The following is an 18,109-nucleotide window of genomic DNA, read 5'->3' on the forward strand; positions in this document are numbered from 1 at the left end:
TACGAAGTAGAATTTAGGTTTCTGTTTACGGGGGAGCCCTCTTGGAGGTGTGACGGCGTGCAGAGTCTCTCTCCGCATGGCGTGCCTCCATGCATTTCCTATAGACATACTTAATATTTTAGCCAAGACTGCCGCTGGCAAACGGGCCCTGGGACACACCGCAAGCTCAGCCAGGCCACACAGTCTCTCTTGCCAGAAAAGTTCTGTTTCTCCTACGCTAGCCCTTCAGTGGGTGAATTCCTACTCACCCTGTTAGTCTCAGCTGAGATGGAACTGTTTCCAGAAAGTTTTCACTGGACCCTCTCTGACCCTCCCAGTTGGCACCCCAGGGTTCCTGCCATATCCATTTTTGGCAGTCCATTCCATGGAGACAGGACTGTGTCCAGTGTGTTTAATGCTATATCTGTAACTCCTGGCCTCTGGCATAACAGATTCTAAAAATACGTTTCACAAATGATACATGGAACACTAGAAAGTGCTATGGGACGTAAGCAGTTTCTGAGAGTTGATATCCTGGCACTCATTAAGGTCACGGTGCTGGCAGGGCTGGGGGGAGGGGGAAATACATGAGGACATGCCTTTAATGGGAACATAATCACACTTTTACAAGTGTAAGAAAAACAAATAGGCATGCTCATAATGCCTGATTTAGAAAATAGTCCTGTTATAGTAGTGTTAACCCAATACTTCAGTGTTCAGTTTAGGGTGGGATTTGGGGATAGAATGAAGGGGACTGATTACATGTTGGACATTTTTTTCCTCAAAGCTGTCTTATGATAGCTGTTTCTTGCCTATTAATTGATGGTCTGGTATCTAAAGGAAACAAGCCCAGGAAGGCTATCCTGGCATATTTTTAGAAATACTTAAGTCAACTCTAACAACTCCTTGAGAATTATGGTAACATCCAGGATGTTTCGTATCTTCCCAGGAGTATGATATATTACTGCCTGCTGGGCGCAGTGTCTTTTAAGGAATTCTGCAGATCAAGTTCCAGGCCACGACTGGAGACTTATTATAAAACAGTCATCAGTCAGGTTGACACAACATGAAAAACATTTGTAAGTTTGCTAACAGCATTGCTCATAGGTCTGCACTCCAGAGTTCCCCTTTGCATCCTGGAGTTCCTTTCCAACAGGCCACCCCTCACAGTGTGCCTGCCACCCGACAGGGACATCCCGTCAGGTGGAGTGGTCTGCCTGGACGCTTTTCTACCTTTGGAAGAAAATTTAAAAAGGAAGAAAAAGAGAGAGTCTTTCTTGATCTCTGACTCTGGGTTCATAAAACTTTTTACATCTAAATGAATTTATATCTTGCAGATAAAATGTGAGCTGCAGGACAAAAAGGCCACGAATATCAAATGTGAAACACACCCGGTCCCTGGAGCCACTGTGAGGCCTTCTGTAAGTATATACAGTTTTATCATCTTAACGAGTAAAGTGGAATTTTGTCCTTACTAGTGAAATCCCTAATTCTTGTTTTTCTTTCTTAACTAGAGGAAACTAGAGAAAGAAAGACTATTTTTGCTTTGGGATGAGATCTGTTTTTGGCTTATTTGTTGATGTTGGGTCACGTTACAAGCCCCGGTGGGGAGAGGAAGGTCCTGCAGTCCACAGGCCCAGGCTTCCCCCCCGCCTCTGCTCGGACCAGACACATGCTCAGGCCCCTGACTTTCCGATGGGCAGTGTTCTCACCTGGAAAGCAGGATAACATATCTACATATCTACCTCACTTTGTTGATGCCAGCGTCCAGCACATACTGGGCAACAGGAATTTTAAAATCTGAACTTAGTTTGCTTCTTCTACATTCATTTTTATAGAAAGAAAACTGGGCTTGAGTCATAAAACCCAAGTCTTGGTCCTGCTGCTATTTAGTTTTGAACAAGTTAACTTAGAAACTAAACCTTAGCCCCAAAGGATTTGGGGGGGGGATCGTCTTGTCCAGTCCCCTGATTCACAAATGACAAAACTGAGGTCCAGAAAAATGAAGGGCTTTGCCGAAGGCCATGCAGCAAACTAGTGGTTGGACATTGACTGTAAACCAGGAATTGGGGTGCCGGCTGCACACATTACCAGCCATGCTGTCCTGCCTTTGGTAAAGACCTATGTAGATGTGTTATGATATAATCATCTTTTTTCAGTGTCACCTAATATGACATCCTGAGTGTCCATGAAAGCTGCTCTAGATCAAAAGAGAAAAATGGCAACCATGACTATCTAACCAAGAGAGAGTTATAGAACCGAGAACCTTAGGGTTCAGATACAAGCCAGAAAAGGATGCTCTGACAAGTAAGTATCAGCAAGGACTCACGCACCGACACACAGGGCCAGGGCTCCTGGTGCCCCCTCTTTCCCCCACCTCATAGCGCCATGTATTATGTGTTGTTGGAATCCTCCACAGTGGCTCGTACAGTGCTTCGTACCCCGTAAGGCCCTCTAGATACCTTGTAAATTATAGGGATGGTGAAAAACTACAACCAGGGTTTTTTGTATAGAGCACTGAGTGGCATTTCCAAACTGAACGTATTAATGTAATCAGCATCCTGATCCGGACACAGAACTTTATCTTCATTCCAGAGCATCCTGTGTGCCTCCAGCATGGGTTACCTCCATCTCACTTCTAAATGCATAGATTTGCTTTCTTCTGTTTTTGTACTTCAGGTATAAATGGAATAAAATGGTACATCCTCATTTGTGTCTCACTTGTTTTGGGGAATGTTTTGATGTTGGCTTAGATTCACAAGCAGAAGGATTTCAAATTGGGGGGTGCCCTAAATGAAGGAAAAAAGTCTTTTGCATACTGTAGTTTCATTTTTCATGAAAAACTGCTATTAGTATAGCAGTTGATTAGTAAGAGTGTGTAGGTGTAATTGAGTTGAAACATGTCCTTTATTGCCAAGATTTTTGTACCTTAAGTGATTCATTTTATATTAAATTGAAAAATTTACTTAGGCCAATTGATGTAAATATTACAAAACTGAGAAAAGTGGAAAATGAAATATGCTTAGCTTGAATTTACTCTTTAAAACAAATTTTTGGTTGTGTGGTATGTTCAGAAGAGAAGATGAATTTTCTAAGTCACTAATCCAAATAAATAGAAAATCTTGAATAAAGATTCCAGGTAACTCTGTTTTAGTTATCTTTATATTCCTACTTTCTAACAAAATGTCTAGCAATGTGTTAGGTATTCAATAAATGAAGTCTGCAAGGCTAAATGAGTACAGAAATGATTAAGCTAAAACAAGATGAGAAACCAAGTGTCACAAGCTTCTTATTCTGGAGAACATCTGAGTGAGGAGCAACAGTTGGTGTCTTAGCCTGTAGTCTAATGAATATGTACGGTTTTGCCTGCCGTCAGTTTCAATACCAGAAAAGAGAAACCACTTTATTTTCAACAGGAAGAGATTTAATACAGAGGATTAGGCACTTACAAAAGAATTAAAAGTGTCAAAGAAGCAGGTTTTAGGTGGTTTCAAAGTCATCCAGGAATGACCACAAAACTTCGCAAAACTGACTCACCAGGGAGTTACTACCTTTGTGGCCAGCATGTGAACTCTGCCAGGATCAAGGACTTATTGCTACTATTGTTGCTGCCACAGCCCCTGGAAACCAAGGCCTCTACAGAATGGGCCCTGGAAGGTGATGCCAAGGAGCCCTCACTTACTTTGATGTCAGGGTTCCACATAAGTTAAGCAGAAATATTTAAGAAGGGATAAAAAGGTTTGTCTGCCTCACCTCTGTTTTCTATATCTCCATGTCTCATTGTGTGTATACACCTTTTAGAACCCAATTTGCTTCCAGAACCCTAGCTGCAAAGGAATCTGGGAGATGAAGTTTTGTGTCTGGAGCCTCTCCAATGAGAATGAATGGACACGGATGGAGCAAACTCAGTCCCAGCACTCAGTTATCTTGTCTGTAGAAGGGAGATGCTATGTTACCTACCTCAAGGGGCTAGTGGGAGAATTAGATGAGAATGAATATATACCTGGCAATACTAAAAACTAAAAAAGTAGCCATTATAAAATCATCTAATTACTTAAAATTTCACACCTGTTTGCTACATTCATTATGCTACCTTTCTCCAAAATAATTGATTAAGGATTGATAAGCTTAGTTAAGATGGCTTTTTCTATATAATATAGGATTGGCCAAAAAGTTTAGTTTTAAAGTACAAATAAAGACACATTTTTCATTTTCACCAGTAACTTTATTAAACGACACAATTTACCATTTTGTTCCACTACTTTCTGCCATCTTTCAGGCAACTTTATAATTCCATCTTTCCAAAACTTTTTATCTTTTTGAGCAAAGAACTCTTTCAGGTGCCTTTTGCAGTCTTCCAGGGAATTGAATTTTTTCCCATTAAGAGAGTTTTATTTATTTTTATTTTTTATTTTTAAAGATTTTATTTATTTATCTTTAGAGGGGAAGGGAAGGAGAGAGGGAGAGAAACATCAGTGTATAGTTGCCTTTCATGCCTTTCATTGTCTGGTTCGCAGGCCCGCGCTCAATCCACTGAGCTACACCAGCCAGGGCAAGAGAGTTTTATTATAAAGACTGAAATAAATGGAAACCTGAAGGTGTGATGTCTGGTGAATATGGCATATGAATCAGCTTTCCAGCCGACCTGTAATAATTTTTGCTTGGTCATCAGACACCTGCGGCCTTGTGTCATCCTGATGGAAGATTATGTGTCTCCTGTTGACTAACTCCAGATGCTTTCCTTCAAGTGCTGCTTTCAGTTGGTCTAATTGGGAGCAGTACTTGTTGGAATTAATCTTTTTGTTTTCTGGAAGGAGCTCATAATAGAGGACTCCCTTCCAGTCCCACCATACACATAACAGCACTTTCTTTGGATGAAGACCAGCCTTTGGTTGGTGGTGGTTCATTTCACTTTCCCCACAATCTCTTCCCTTCCACACTATCTTCAGGTATCTACTTATCATTGCCCATCACAGTCTATTTTAAAAACACAATGCTTTCATTACATTCATGTAGAGAAAATACAGTCAAGATTTTTTTTTAATTTCTCTGATTCTGTTCCTGTTCTGTTTTTTTGCTTAGTTTTTGTTTTTATTGTTTTTCTTTTAGGTTCATTTGTTGATAGTTGTGAGTTTGTTGTCATTTTATTGTTCATATTTTTGATCTTCTTTTTCTTTTTTTAAAATATATTTTATTGACTATGCCATTACAGTTGTCCCATTTCCCCCCTTCGTTTCCCTCCACCCTGCACACCCTCTCCCCCCACATTTCCCCCCTTTAGTTCATGTCCATGTGTCACAAGTTAGCCTCTACATTTCCCACACTATTCTTGCCCTCCCCCTGTTTTCTTCCCACCATCTATGCTACATATTCTCTGTACCTTCTCCCCCCTTCTCCTTTTCCAACTCCTCTGTTGCTAACCCTCCATGTGATCTCCATTTCTATGGTTCTGCTCCTGATCTAGCTGTCCTCTTAGTTTGCTTTTGTGTTAGGTGTGGTTGTTTTTATCTTCTTTTTCTTAGATAAGTCCCTTTAACATTTCATATAATAAGGGCTTGGTGATGATGAACTCCTTGAACTTGACCCTATCTGAGAAGCACTTTATCTGCCCTTCCATTCTAAATGAAAGCTTTGCTGGATAGAGCAATCTTGGTTGTAGGTCTTTGGATTTCATGACTGGGAATACTTCTTTCCAGCCCCTTCTTGCCTGTAAGGTCTCTTTTGAGAAATTAGCTGACAGTCTAATGGGAAGTTCTTTGTAGGAAACTGTCCCCTTATCTCTTGCTGCTTCTAGGATTCTCTCCTTCATTTTTATCTTGGGTAATGTAATTATGATGTGCCTTCGTGTGTTCCTCCTTGTGTTCACCTTCTTTGGGACTCTCAGAGCTTCCTGAACTTCCTGGAAGTCTATTTTCTTTGCCAGATTGGGGAAGTTCTCCTTTATTATTTGTTCAAATAAATTTTCCACTCAAGGCTGTTTCTGTTCCCCTTCTGGTACCTCTATAATTCAGATGTTGGAATGTTTAAAGATGTCCCGAAGGTTCCTAAGCCTCTCCTAATTTTTCTGAATTCTTGTTTCTTCATCCTTTTCTGTTTGGTCATTTTTTTCCTCTTTCTGGTCCACTCCTTTGATTTGAGTCCCAGTTTTGTTTCCATCATTATTAGTTCCCTGTGCATTTTTCTTCATTTCACTTAGTGTAGCCTTCATTTTTTCATCTAATTTGCAACTAAAATCAACCAGTTCTGTGAGCATCCTGATTACCAGTGTTTTGAACTGTGCATCTGATAGGTTGGCTATCTCTTTGTCATTTAGAATTATTGGCTCTGGGGCTTTGAGCTGTTCTTCTGCTTGAGCCATAATGTTTTGGTCTGTTCATGCTTGTTACATATGAGAGGAAGGTCAACCCAGGTCGCTGGGTTGTGACTGGGGGCGGGGTCAGAGAGGGAGCAATGGCGTTTGTTCTACTCTCTCTCTGGGATTTCAGTCCCCTCTGCCACTTCCCACAAGCAAGTTGGGCCCTTCTTGTGCTGATTCCTGGGTGAGTGGGCTTGTGTACATTCTAGGACCCTTGAGTCTCCCCAACGAACTCTCCCATGAGGCTGGGTGCCTCTTCTGGTACCTAAACCCCCAAAAGTTTCTCCAATTGGTGCTTTTAGGCTTTATTTCCTGTTGCTGGGGCCCTGGGTTGTGGGGTCTGTCTCACTGACCATTTTTAAATCTGCCTGGTTTATCCGCATGTGAATGTGTGTCTGTGGTCACCCAGCTGTCTTACACACCTCACTGGGTTTGTTTGTTTTCTCCCCGTGCCCATGTCTGCCAACCACCACCTTTTCCTTCCGAGACCCCTATCCACTGGCCTCCAACTCTGCCGCTCTTACTGGTCTGGGTGAATGGTTCATTGTTTTTGGACTTCGGTACAGTTCAATTTTCTGTCTGTTTTGGTTGTGTTTTTGTTCCTACATCTTTGTTGTCTTTAAATTTGATTGTGCGAGGAGGTACTGTATTTCCACCTATGCCTCCATCTTGGCCAGAAGTCCTGATCTTCTTTTTCTTAGATAAGTCCCTTTAACATTTCATATAATAAGGGCTTTTTGATGATGAACTCTTTTAATTTGACCCTACCTGGGAAGTACTTTATCTGCCCTTCCATTCACAGAGGGAGTTCAGTGGGGGGGAGGGCAGGGGGGAGTGAGGAATGGCAGGGGAAAGGTACGGGGAAGAAGAAGCATAATTAGTAGGCATGAAATAGATGGGGAGAGATAAAAAATGGTCTAGGAAACAGAAGACTCAAAGAACTTATATGTACAACCCATGGACATGAACTAAGGGCGGGAAGAATGCTGGAGGGATGGGGGGCAGGGTGAAGGGGGGGATAAAGAGAGAAAAATTGGGAAAACTGTAATAGCATGATTAATAAAAAATGCTTAAAAAAAGAAGGGTTTTTTCACTCGTGTGGAACCCAGACATCAAAGTGATTAATATAACCAAGCTGGTACAAATGATTTTCAGTGCTTGATTTGGATATTTTGAGTATATTGGCTGTCTCCCTTGTGGTATAACTTTGTTCTCAATTAATGTCTCTATTTGATCACTATCAACTTTAACTGGTCTACCTTACCATGGAGCATTGTTCAGAGAGAAATGAAACTTCACAAACCACTTTTGACGTGTTTGATCAATCACAGCACCTTCTCCATATGCTACACAAATCTTTTTGTGTTTCAGTTGTGTTTTTACCTTTCTTGAGTAAGTAAAGCATAACATGCTGAAAATGTTGCTTACTTTCTTTCATCTTTAATATTAAAATGGCTACACAAAAATTCACCAATTTTGATAAGTTGTTTTTAATGCATGCTGATATGACAGCTATCATAATACAATCTAACAAAACTATTTTGAAGGAAGGTAAAGACAACTAAGCACTACTAGAATCATCTTATAGAGAAACCTGAACAAAATATTTTGGCCAACCCAATAGTATATAAGTTGTCATCTCTCTATTGTTACAAAAACTAGCTGCTACCTGAACAAAACTTTTCTTTAGTGAATGCTCCAGGAAGTGAGAACACTCCATGGTTTGACCATAGGGTGAGGCATAAGGCAGGAGAAGGCAGTAGGAACCCAGTAAGTTTTAGACTGTCTTCAAGAGTCAGCATTCTGCATCAGAGTAATGGGAATGAGCCTACGGAAGGATTTTGGGTTGGGCGGAGGCATCGTCAGATTCCTGTTCAGGAAGCTGTCTCTGGTGGAATGGAGGTTGCACCAGAGGAGGGTGAGATGAGCAGTTAGAGGGCAGTTGGGGTAATTCAGGTGAGCGATGACAGCAGGTTGGATCATGGGAGTAGGGGCACCGGGAAGGGAGAAAAGCATTCTGGGAGGTGTCCTCAGTAGGACGTGTTGATTTCTACCTCCAGAATCCTCTCAGGGGAATTTTAGGGAAGAGGATGAATTTATGTATTTCAGTTATGATATGTATAATTCCATAGGTACATTTGGATTCTTATTACTTGGTGTGAATTAAAAGCCTGATTGTGATTCATATAATTAAATAAGAGAAAAGGAAGATGATATCATCTTCTGTTGGCTTACAATTATGAAGGAAGCCGGTATTATACAATATTTTCTATGAACGGGGTCCAAATTTATTCAACAGTTATTTAATGGTTGTGAGTAAAGGACTTTAAACATAATTATGGGGCACTGTCACCTAATAGTGACCAACACGTCAGTTGTTTTCTGTAACGTGGCCAGACATTTGGATGATTTAGACATTTTACTCAGGTTTTCCTAATAAGATAACTTACACAGTGAGGGGTCGCGTCATCACATGGAGTATGGTCTAGGTGTATGTGCTGAGGACAGGTTTGCTAGATTGGAGTTCATTGATGTTTGACTCTTCAGTAAAGGATAGCAAAACCATAATAGCATTCTGACTGTTTCTTTTTAAACTGAGTAGATGATAAATATAAAGTATGGCAGCCCTGTTTTAAAATTGGTAGTATCTGGAATAATTATAGGACATTGTAGAACTGCCAGGGCAGATAGCAGGTCAAATGAAAAGGAGCCATTTATTTATCCAGCATGGCAAATGTCAGTGTCACTGGTATCATTACAGGGAAAAGGTCAGCCACATTCCCACTTCCTTAGGCCTGAGTGGTTTCTGTGCAGTGTGAAAGGATACTGGGAGAAAGTAGGCTGAGTTCGCAGGGTAGAAGCAATCTATTTTTTTCTAAGCACAGGCTGGATTTTGTTCATTCAATATCTAACTGTGGAATATTAAAAGATATTAAGTCATTTAAACAACTCCAAGACTGTTTGCTTCCATTTAGAAAGCAGTTATTGGCCCCGGCCTGTGTGGTTCAGTTTGTGGGAGCATCACCCGGTGCACTCACTGAAAGGCTTCGGGTTTGATTCCTGGTGGGGCGGGCATGTGCCCGGGCTGCAGATTCCTTCCCTGGTCAGGGAGCATATGGGAGGCAACCAGTCAATGTTCCTTTACCACATCAATGTTTCTCTCTCCCCACCCCCTTCCTCTCTAAAAGTAAATAAAAAATATCCTTGGGTGAGGGTTAAAAAAAAAACAGTTACTGGATTCGGTGCCTATTCAGATGTTCCTAATTCTTTTACTTCTATTCTGATAATCTAAGAGTTCCATCCTCCAAATTCTTCTTGAATTTGGTGAAAAAAGTACAATTCAGAATAAGTGTGGCTTTCTGAATTAGTATCTTTGAACTGTTACTGTTTTTAGAAGTTTAATTCCTAAAGATGTCACATGTCAAAATGACCTCATTTCTTTACTGAGCATGTACTGAATGCCTGCTATGTGTGGGGCTCTCCTGAGCAAAGTTTTTCAAGCACATACATTAGCGAGGACAAATTTTCCTGACTCCTCATAGTCTGCATGTTACAGATATAGAAAATGACTGCTGCCCAGCCCGGAAAAATGAGCTCCTCTGTGCTTACAGCAAGGGCCACCTGACTGCATGAACAAGCCACGTGAAGTATTAACCAACCCATTCCTTCTTCATTAGTCATTCTCATGTCATGCATACAGGATTTAGGATAATGTAAACTAGCTATGGACCTAAAATGTTGTTTTAAATAAGTATTGTTAGTAGGTTTTAGAGAGTCCCTAGAAAGGCACACATTTGATGATTTTCTTTAAAAGAATACACAAAGAGAGAGGAGATACAATAAAAAAATAAAGCAAGCTTATTTCTAAAATTTTTAAATGTTTTATTTATGAACAAATAATAGTTTATTAAAAATTTAAGGAATCTGTTTCCCACTTTAAAATCAGATGAAAAATTAAAAAGGGAAACGCAGGAAAATTTAGAAATTTGATTCAGAGTTGCTTAAAAAGTATGCTGAAAAGCAGGCAAGTTTTCTTCCTCTAGCCTTGATATTCCCAACAAATATTCTTAAATTTCAGCTTTCTAGTTCAATTTATTTTTTCAAATTTATACTTTTTTTCAGTTGCAAAGGAATACATGTTTATTCTCATTATGTTAAAAAACTCATGAAGTATTTACAATAGGAAACATCCCATTACACCCCTTCTCCCCATTCACATCTCTTTCTACCAAGTCTATCCGGGAAGTAATCACTGTTCATAGTTTAGTGGGTATCTCTGAATTTGAAAGTCATTCAGTTTCTAAAATACTACTGATTTTTGAGATGAGAGTATTGCATAACCTCATCCCATTTTAGTGAGAAAGTCCCTGCAGATAGAGGAAAGAATAGAAATTAAAAGTAAGTTTATATTGGATTAAATAAAACCACAGAACACTTGTTTCTGAAATTAGCTTTACAGTTTATCATAGTCTATCAGGGACTGAGTTGTGTCTCTCCCCCCACCCACCTGCCCATTCTTATGCTGAAGCCCTTACTCCCAACATGACTGTATTTGCAGATAGAGCCCATGAGGAGGTAGTTAAGAAGAAAGGAGGCCGTATGGATGCAGCTCCAAAATGATAGATTAGTGTTCTTTTAGGAAGAGACACCAGAGTGCTCTGTCTGTTTGTCTGTCTGCCTTTCCCTGCACAAGCAAAATAAGTAGATTGAGTGAACACACAGTGAGATTGCAGCTGCCAGTTAGCCAGGAAGAGAGGTCTCACCAATACCCAACTGTGCTAGCACCCTGTTCTTGGACTTCCAGCTTCCAGAACTGTAAGGAAAGAAAAGTCTGTTGTTTAACCCACTCTGTCTATGGTGCTTTATGGTGGCCTGTGCTAATACGTAGTTCAATATTGTTTCTCCCCCATGGCAGTGCATTAGGACAGAGCCTTCATGAGCCCTGAGTTTTCTCCTTGATCAGGTAGGATAAGTGATATTCACTTGACACAGGAGCTAAGTGCAGTTCTGAGAGAAGTGAACTAGAGAGTGTATGGAAGGAGAAAGGAGAAGACTGGTCCTGGAGAGGAGTATACCAAGATTGAGAGGCAAGTATGAAGAAACAGACACTGTCAGGAAAGAGGCACCTGCAGGTTTCCACCAAAGGGACTTTCCACTTTTTGAAGGACCATTGATGATGTCCAGAATCCTCCTCCTTTTTATTTTTTTATTTTATTTTATTTTTTAAATTTTATTTAGTTATTTTTCAAGTACAGTTTTTTGTCTATTTCTCCCATCCCAGCCCCCCCACCCCGTGTTCCCCACCTCCCTCCAATTTCCTCCCCCCCTAGTCCTCATCCCTGTGTCTTTTATACTTGTTCCTCCAAATCCCTCCCCCAATACCCCTTAAATTCCCTTCCCTCTCCCCTCTGGTTACTGCCAACTTGTTCTCTATTTCAGTGTCTTTGTTTTTATTCTGCTTGCTTGTTTGTTTTGTTGTTTAGCTTCCTGTTAAAGGTGAGATCATATGGTATTTGTCTTTCAACACCTGGCCTATTTCACTCAGCATAATGCTTTCTAGTTCCATCCATGTTGTTGCAAAGGGTAGTAGCTCCTTCTTTCTCTCTGCTGCATAGAATTCCATTGTGTATATGTACCACAATTTTTTGATCCATTCATTTACTGATGGGCACCTAGGTTGCTTCCAGGTCTTGGCTATTGTAAATTGTGCTGCTATGAACATTGTGGTGCATAGGTTCTTTGATATTGATGTTTTAGGATTCTTAGGATATATTTTTAGCAGTGGAATTGCTTGGTCAAAATGCAGGTCAATTTTTATTTTTCTGAGAAAATTCCATACTGTTTTCCATAATGGTTGTACCAGTCTGCAATCCCACCAACAGTGAACTAAGGACCCCTTTTCCCCACACCCTCTATAACATTTGTTGTTTGTTGCTTTGTTTATGATGGCCATCCTGACCGGTGTAAAGTGGTATCTCATTGTGGTTCCTTCTTTTCAACTCATCCTGACAAAGACAGTGCATCAGGATGAAGTGGCCCCAGTCAACTCCGATATCTTACTATGTGAAGAACAAAATAATATCTGTACCCAAGTTGTCTGCTTGCTCAATCCTCAGGGTTGTATTCCCCACAGGAAAAGAGCCTGGATGTCCCTCAAGGTAAAAACGGTTTCTATGGAGCCCCCGCCCGAGCAAGGATGCAGTAGAGCCTGCAGCCAAACGACGTGAGTCTAGACGGCAGAGCTGAACCCGGGAATCGGAAACCTGGTCTGGCCTCTACTTTGTTATTCTTTTGAGATTTTCCCACTTACAAATATTTCAAAAAAGATATTTCTGTAAGCAATTGAAATTCTGTTCCCTGGTTTAAAAAGTGGTGATGTGAATGACAACACAGGATGGTATCTTGTTCAGCTGTGCAGGGACTCCAGTTAATTTCTGGGAGTAACGAGTTTGCTCCTATTTTCTTTCTTAGAAGAAAAATGATCATTTTAATGCAGGTTATTAATATGTTAACATGTGTTTTTGATATTCACTTTTTCAAAAAATATATTTTATGCACTTGTTACTTATAATGTAAGCTCATCTTTTGGTTTTCAGTAGTTGCTAGTGTTTTTTAAAATATATTTTAGCTTTTAAAAAATGAGTTTATCTGCTCTAGAATTTAATGTTTGATAATGTGCTTATTTTCAGTTTTGTTAATATTCTTTCACTTACTTTCATTTTCCTTTGGATGATTCTTTTGTTATTTCCTTCATATGAAGTTCAATGGATGTTTAATTTAATCCTTTTCTCATTTTTATTCCTAATAACAATGAAACTATATATTTTTAAAAACTAATAGAAAAAATATCTCATTAGGATAATGTTTTACCTCGTCTAAGTGTTTTTCTATTGTCTCATTTGATTCTTAGATTTTTCCCTGAAGTTGAGTTTATAATTACTATTTATCTCCACATGTCAGATGAAGACATACAGAGCACAGTAAGTTAATTAAATGATTTATTTAAGGTAGAATAGCTGATTAGTGACAAAGTAAATGTCACAACAAATTTCAAAATTAAAATACTGTAATGATAATGCAAGAGCCTACTTTGGGAAGGCTGGTCAAAATTATAGTGGATGTACTTGTTGATCTAAAGATGTTTTCATCTGGTTGCAAGCCTTCACCATCCACGTGCTAATAAATCCCACATTCCTCATTGTGTCCTGACCTCTCCCTTGAGCTTCAGGCTCATATATCTAAGTGTTCACTCGAAACTGTTCTTGGGTGGCTTACAGGCATCATAACTGCAACAGAACCAAACTGCAAGTCCCATCCCACCTCAACATGTTCTTCCTGCAGTTACCCATGACACTAAATGGCTACTTGGTTCTTTCTGTTGTCCAAGATAAAAATCTTGGTGTTATCTCTGCCTCCTCTTTCTCATACACCCTATATCACATCATCAGCAAATCCTGTTGGTTCTACCTGCAAGACATCTAGACCAATTCTGTTGTAGGTTGGGATCCTAGGAAGCTGACTCAGAAAGTTATTAACGAGTAGGAAGTTATTAAAGAGTGCTCTCAGAATCATGCATCTGTGGATGGGAAGGGGCAGAGAGGGAAGTTGGGCTGCACTATGGTCTTAGGGTAGGTCTCAGCTGACCTCAGAGGAGCTCTAAAACTGGAATGACCTTTCAGAGATGCCTTCATTGTGGAGAATGGGCCCTCCTTTATACTGTTGCATGGGCCAAACAGTGGATACAAACTTACCTCAAGGAGATATAGCCTTGGGTTAAATAGCTCTTCCAGCCAAATCCAAGGAGTGATTACTGCCATGGAGGAAATAATCAGGGTAATGTAACAGAGTTTTAGAAACTTTAGGGAGAGTGGTCAAGAAATACTGTCTTAGAAAAAGTGGTCAAGAAATGGTGCTGACATTGAGTTGAGACCTGAAAAGAACAAATGATGGGCAGGATCTAGCCTGTCCGAGAGCTGATGAAAGAGAGTAGCAACAAGCCTAGTGGTTGGTTGAAAGGGTCAGAACGAAAGCCAAAGTGGCTGGAAGGTATGAGGGTGAAGGGGGGATGATAAGAAACGGAATTGGAGATATAGACACTGGCTTGACTGTGAAAGGCCAGGCCAGGGAATCTGGCTTTTATCCTGTGTGCAAAGGAAAGCCGTGGGAAGTTTGACTTGTAACGATTGCCCTTATTGCTCTTAGGGGATGGCTTTGAGTGGGGCAGGAAGGGAGACAAACAAATTTTGGCAGCTGTTGCAGTAGCCCAGGAGAGAGATGATTTTGGCTCAGACTGGAGTGGTGGCCAGAGAACTGAGGGGGTGGAAAAATGTAGGATATAATGTATGTTAGAGCTAATAATGGGTTAGATACAGAATTGAGAGACAGCAAGGAACCAAGGATATTGTTACATTTGGGGGTTAAGCAACAGAATGGAGGGTGATTTGATGGAAGGATTATTTTAATAAACATTGTATATATATTTTTTGCAGTTTCACATATCGATGCCTCTTATGGAACTTTAAAAAATAGGTGGACATTCATTTACATTAGTTGTATTCTTCTACAACAGGAGGCAAATGGGAATAGAATCTAGTCGTCTATCTTTAGGTCTCACATGAAGTAACTGCCTGACTTCCTCACATTGTCTCAGATCAAGTTCACACTTCCACATTAATTTCAAAACTCTATGGAAAATTTGCCTAAACAATATGGGTTAGCCATGTTAAACATTCCAAAAACACTTATGTTCCAAAATTTGTACTTCTCACTAAGTTCTGCCCCTCTTAAAGGAGTGGGGAGTGAATACACACACATTTACATTAGATCCCGAGAGTAGTGTGGTTCAATGTGGAAAAGAAGGAGGCACAGTGGTACCTTGGTAATCATTCATTCATTCCGGAACTCATGCAAGTGCTGAAACCAGTGAGTACCGAGCTGTTCATGAGCTACCATGAGATAGGGGCTAAGTACTGAGCAAGCATCGAGTGCTGAAACATTTTTTTTCTTGTCAAAATGAGACAAGTACAGGGTATGACAAATTCTGAAGCCAACGAGTGCCAAGGTATGACTGTAATTCTGTTTGCTATTTTATGTGAAGAATCTTAAGAATAGGAGCAGAAATTGGCACAGACCACCAAAGGAACCGAAGAGAGGGCTGTGGAAGGGTAGACTTCCTGTGATACTTCCACTGACTCTTCTCACCTTAATTCTAGGCATGGTAACTACTGCTCATAACAGATATGGGAAGGTCATATGAAAGTGTAGTTCTGAGGGATTCTGGATTGTGTTCCAAGCTTGTTCAAAGTTCACGGTGCCCAGATGATCAATGTTATTGCAATGTTTGTTTAAGGAGGTTTGCCTGACAACTCTGAAGATCAAAGTCTTTTTCTCCAGAGAGCTGTCTAGCACTTGTGACAGCATTGGAAGTGTCCTTAAGAACGAGTCAATGTTTGGACTGAGTATTGATTTTTGGGGGGATTTGAGGGCATGACAAGTTATACTCTTTTGATCTTTGGCTCCTTTGCTGGATTCTTAATTAAGTTTTCAGTATACATTACCAGCAATGTAAAAGTGACCTGACCAGGAGGGCTGTTATGCACGGGTTCATGTTGCCAAGGTAGGTGGAGCAATTCATTTTCCTGGTGGTTTTGGCACAGTCCTTCCTGGCACCACAGAGACAGGCAATGCATTGTTACATCTGCTCTTATGCTTCATTATAAATCAGGGTGATTTGGGTCGACACAAAGAAGAACAGGGAGAGGGACCACTGTGGGGGGATGCGTTGTGGGGCAGATGGGTGGCAAGCCATCTATCAACTACCCATCCATTCAGAGTTGCCAAAGGAAATTCTGGTCCTGTAAGAAAACTAATCAAATTTCAGTCTCATGAAGATTTCCTTCTATCAGTAAAGTATTTATTAATGTCTTGCCAAATGTAAAAGTTTAACAGAATATAATCAAGTGAAACTGAGTGTAAAAAAACTTTTATAAGATTCCACATGGTATTTATGTAGACTTGGGTATGAACTCTTGTAGGATTCTACCTATTTTGAAGGGAGCCATTATTTATTCTTCATATATATATATATATATACACACACACACACACACACATATATATATATATATATATATATATATATATAGTTGTCTAACTCCAGAGTTCCTTTGCCTGTGAATCAGAATCATGGGAGACTCTAGGTGTTGGCTTTCTGGATCCTTTGCAGCCTTCATTCATATCTGACCTTCTTACTCCCATGTGTTCAGTAAAGGAAATGATTCACTAAAAGTCACAAAACAACCAGAGGCAAACATTGACATTCTCCCTATCCAAACCAGTTAGTCAGTCAACAAACAATAGCATGTGCCCGTGAAGCACTGAGCTAAAACCTGGAGCCAGAGAGGCAAAACAGTCGTGACTGTGCGGGAGTGATCTCTGTTTGCATGACGTTGTTTGGATGGTAGCAAAGAGGCACAGAATTAGAGGAGACAGAATTTGTACACAACTTATTTTCAGGTATGTTTTTTTGAAAAGTACATTTGAGGTTTGGGATTCAGCATCCCAAACCTAGAATAAGGGACATAGCAGGCTTCAGCTTGCTTTATTAAGATCACTGATAGAGTGTTCCCATGGTGTCCTGTGGGAGGGGGGTGACGTAGGTAGAAAAGGACGAGCTTCACAAGAGAAAACCACACAAAAAAAGAAAAGAGGAAAAATCCCCAAAGCATGTATATGACCACGGTTTTGATTTTTGTGAAATTATCTATTTATGCAGCGTAGGTATATTTTAAAAAAGATTAATGATTGCTAGAGCTGGAAATGACCTTAGAGATTGTTGGATTTAGATATTCTCTAACTGGTGTGCATCAGGATCTCTTGGGGATTTGTTAAAAAATATATGGATGCATAGACTCTACTCCATTGGCCAAGATATCTGCTCCCCAGGGGATTCCAAAATATACTCTAGTTTGAGAAGCACTCATTTGTCCAGCTTTCCTATTTTACAGAGGAGGAAATTGGCATCCTGAGGGGTTAACGTGCTTGCCTGACATCATCAATTTTCTCCCTGGTCTAATATTTATTGGCTGTATGCCCAGACAAGAAAAAATACCTCAGCTTTGGGAAGTATCCAGAGATAATTTTTTTCTGTTTTGTGTTACAAAAGAATGGAAATGTGCAAGCAAATTAGAAAAAAAATTAACTATACATGTATTTGTAGGTATAGTTGAGTGGACGTTATTTATAGTTCTAAACATTAATGATAGATGAAACTACATGTTTAATATTTTCTCACTTTTGTCTATAATTTTTAAAAGTATTTAATTTATGAGTTACTCCCACCACAGCTTATTTGGTGCTGGGCACAGTCAACTGAGTTTCACCACGACCCTAATATGGTGGGCCAAGCTTACTTTTTTAAATGAGGAAACAGGAAGCAGATAGGTCCCATCTAGCAGAGCCAGGTAGATTATTAGAATTAAAATGGAAGCAGAAAGATTCTGACATTCATGTATGTACTGCATGCTGGGCCCGTGGCCTCATTGTTAACATAAGACCTAGAGTCCAATGTCCCGAATTTTATCAAAGTAAGTTTGGATTTAAGTTCATCAACCTACCTATATCCTACTTGCGCCTTTCTGGCAATGATTAACATGTGCTTAATGCATGGTCTAAAATATGTTCTTTAAACTTACTTACTAAGTAGAGGGTTTTTTTTTCTTTTTCTTTTTTTGGTAATGAGCCAGCTCTCCAGACAGTTGTAACACAGGGAGTTGT

General features: G+C 40.0%; 2 long non-coding RNA genes across 3 annotated transcripts in view; both read left to right on the plus strand.

Annotated features, from left to right (window-relative positions):
* LOC119049879 (uncharacterized) overlaps window positions 1-2,281 on the plus strand; it is a 69,189-nt gene extending 66,908 nt beyond the window's left edge. For both annotated transcript variants that reach the window (XR_005082632.2, XR_008391017.1), the window contains exons 2-3: window positions 1,317-1,400; window positions 2,139-2,281. This is a non-coding gene — a long non-coding RNA (uncharacterized LOC119049879). The remainder of the gene's footprint in view (window positions 1-1,316; window positions 1,401-2,138) is intronic.
* A 14,445-nt stretch (window positions 2,282-16,726) lies between these two features.
* Window positions 16,727-18,109, plus strand: part of LOC128626906 (uncharacterized) — a 30,362-nt gene continuing 28,979 nt past the window's right edge. The window contains exon 1 of the long non-coding RNA XR_008391016.1: window positions 16,727-16,849. This is a non-coding gene — a long non-coding RNA (uncharacterized LOC128626906). The remainder of the gene's footprint in view (window positions 16,850-18,109) is intronic.

This window comes from Artibeus jamaicensis, unplaced genomic scaffold (assembly GCF_021234435.1).
Source record: "Artibeus jamaicensis isolate MK-2021 breed Jamaican fruit bat unplaced genomic scaffold, CSHL_Jam_final contig_233, whole genome shotgun sequence".
Classification (NCBI taxonomy): domain Eukaryota; kingdom Metazoa; phylum Chordata; class Mammalia; order Chiroptera; family Phyllostomidae; genus Artibeus; species Artibeus jamaicensis.